The 3,244-nt window shown below is 34.6% G+C and overlaps 1 protein-coding gene across 2 annotated transcripts in view; it reads left to right on the forward strand.

Annotated features, from left to right (window-relative positions):
- The window catches only part of Chm (CHM Rab escort protein), a 189,075-nt gene that overhangs the window by 79,074 nt on the left and 106,757 nt on the right, over positions 1–3,244 (forward strand). The window lies entirely within an intron of this gene.

Here is a 3,244-nt window from a genome sequence, read left to right on the forward strand (position 1 = left end):
AATTGAACTTTATTCTGAAGTTTCCTTTGGCAGTGGAATATCTTTGAAGAAATTGTTGCTTATATATAAACCACAATATAAGGTTTGAAATTTACGGGAAGATTGTCTCTTTGGTTAACAGAACTTTGCTTACTGAGTAATTATGTGGAGATTTAGGAGTTTTAGTGTCTTCATAACTTCTTTTTAGATATTAACCTCAAACTTGGTGGAATTCCAGAAATACTGTGGTTGTTTTTAATGAAAAGTTCAGATAGTTGTATGACTTTTATGCATCTATTTCTGTAGTGCTAGAAACTTTGCCAAATTATAATGTTGAAAGCACTGAACCTTTGTAGTTTGTCAAAGAAGGACAAATTCCAAAAGGCTAATTTCTTTCTTGCATGTTCTTTGTTATTTTATATTTGAATAACCTTTGTTTATACCATTAATGAAGTGTTTCGGCTTAGAGCTTTTCCAATGTCCAGCACTGGGCAATGTATTTTATTTACTGCATAAAACTTTCTTTTAATGTATTAGCTAGCTGCTCAGTAAATCAGTTGCTATGCTCAATTTTCATGGTGCTATCATCAGTCTGTAATAAAAGAAGTTGTCATATTCTGTTTTATCTGTAGAGTACAATTATTCTTTAGACATAGAACTTTTACTGAAAGTTGTCACCTCAAATCCCTTATGGAATACTTAAGTGTTGTTGGTTTTCAAGTAATGAAAATATACACAGAATTTGAATAAGGCTGTAGAAAACATACAAATCACATTTCGTACAAGCACGTTTTGGTTTTGTTATTTTTAAGATTCTATTTTTTACTTTTATTTATGTGTATGCATGTTTGTCATGTGTGTGGGTGCCAGTAGATGAGGTTGTTGGATCCCTTATTGCTGGAGTTGCAGGCTGTATGGAGCCACCTGTCTTGGAGGCTGGGAGTGGAACCCAGGTCCTCTACATGCAAAGTAGGTACTCTAAAAGCTCAGCTATCTCTCCTGTCCACACTTTTCATTTTTAAACTTAGTTGCAATGGTGCTTTTGTATATTTGTGTGGCTAAAGAGTTCCCATCATGTGATTACAAACAACCTAGTTACACATTTTGAGTTTTCTTTTGGGCTTTAGGCAGTTTAATAGTACTTTAAATATAATCTATATCTTGTATTTGATTACACTTTTAGAGTTACTAAATGTTTTTCACATAAATTTGTTTCTCTTTCAAATCTCTTGTGAAAGGTAAGGCAGATTGACTTATTCCCATTTTGTAGATGAGCACTGCATTCGATATTTAATGCCTGGTCTACGATCTAAATAAAGACATCTGGGACTAGCACCTAGGTCATTTCTCTTCTGTGGTTTCCAAGATATGAACAAACAAGCTTACCATTAATGATAGCACTCCTTTTTTCCATTAGATTTCTTTGAAGTTATTACATTGTAGCAATGAATTGGATGGCATTTTATTTCTTGGCATCTGAGTGCTATTTCATTCTTTCATTTTCTCCTTTTCTGTAGTAGTGATAATTGTATTAATAGACTCTTCATGTTTTCCTTGCCTTCAGACTTTAGAACTTATGACACATTGTTTTCTCCTGGTTTAAATTTTTCCTGCTTTCTACAAATAAGCCTGTTGAATATAGAACATATTTTGCATGTACAAGCCATTTTTTTCATCAAGCATTTGCTAGACATGCACTCTATCTCGTGGTGTAATAGATCTTGTAAAGAACACACAAGAGACTTTACTTATAGATGTTCAAAGAATAAAGCATATACAGATTGAGAATCCTTTAGCCTAGATACTTGGAAACAGAAGTATTTGGGAATTTTAAAAAATGGAGTATTAGCATAGGTTTTTAATGATTGAGTATCCCTAATCCAAAAATGCTCCAAAGTTCATGATACTTAAGACGTTTTGGATTTGGTAACATTTAATAGTTGGGGCTTTTAGATTATGAATGATCGGCTTGTACTGAGCACCCAAAGGACCACTGGGAAGGAATTAATAAATAAATGCAAGGTAAATTGCACATATATATTCTGGGTGCATTTAATAACTCATGAGTGTCATCTTAAAATTTATACTTTCTTTTAGATTATTAACATGTGTGATTATATTTGGGACTAGGGTAATTATGATATGAGGGAGGGTAGACTAACTAATAAGAAAAGTATAAGGAGCAAAGCATGGAGATTAGACTGAGGAAATTTGGTAATAGAGATGCTGGGTTGGAAAGCAGGTTTAAATAAGACCAGAAGATTAGTAAAGAAGGTAATTTTTTTTTAGAGGAAGACTTTGGATGGGGGTGTGGCTAGGGTTTAGGTTTGATAGGGAATGGATTACTGTGACTTCTTGAACATTTTATTAGCATAAGCTTACCATATTTATCAAATATAAGGCTTTGATATCAGGTATTGAGCAGTAAGGCAGCTCAGTGAGAAACTTGGATGTTCTGGAGCAGAAACTGATGAAGCAGACAAGCTGAATGTGAGTCTGTTGTACTAAGACAACAGTAGGCTAAGGATGTTAACTGTAGTCATCTTTTGGGGAATAAAGCTTCCAGTGAAGTAATAACCATCCGTACTAAAACAATAAATCAGAAAGAAATGCAGAAATATCCTGCTAGACACCACATAGTGACAGGACAACTGAATCTTTAAATAGAAGGTTCTTTCCCTTCTTTCCTGAATGTTCTTTCCTGAACGTATCTCTGTCACATTGCCAAGTCTTAAGAGTTTCAGTGATAATTACTTTGATAATTACCACTATTAAGCATCTACTAAGCATGTGCCAGATACTGTGGCATGTTCTTTGCATGTACTAACTCATTTTTTTTTTGTCATACCAAACGTAATGGCAGGGACTGTTATTCCTATGTTTTCCTGTTAGGTCTCAGGATAAAGAAGTTCATCAAGCTAACTGGTAATGGAGAACTGAGGCAGGTTTCAGAGCACGATCTATTAATTTTGATGGTTACACTGTTGACTTGCTTTTAAAATAAAACTCCCATGTCTGCTTTAAATTCTCAGAAATATTTCCATGGCTTCTTCAACCTGAAAATATTTTTAAAGTATTTTTCACATTTTATGTTTTTCATATTGTTTTAAAACATTAACAGGAGTCGGGCATGGTGGCTTATTCCTTTAGTCCGAGCACTCGGGAGGCAGAGGCAGGTGGATTTTTCTGAGTTCAAGGCCAGTCTGGTCTACATAGTGAGTTCTAGGCCAGCTGGGGCTACAGGGAGACCCTGTCTCAAAAGGAC

This window comes from Nannospalax galili, unplaced genomic scaffold (assembly GCF_000622305.1).
Source record: "Nannospalax galili isolate Female #2095 unplaced genomic scaffold, S.galili_v1.0 scaffold10, whole genome shotgun sequence".
Lineage (NCBI taxonomy): Eukaryota > Metazoa > Chordata > Mammalia > Rodentia > Spalacidae > Nannospalax > Nannospalax galili.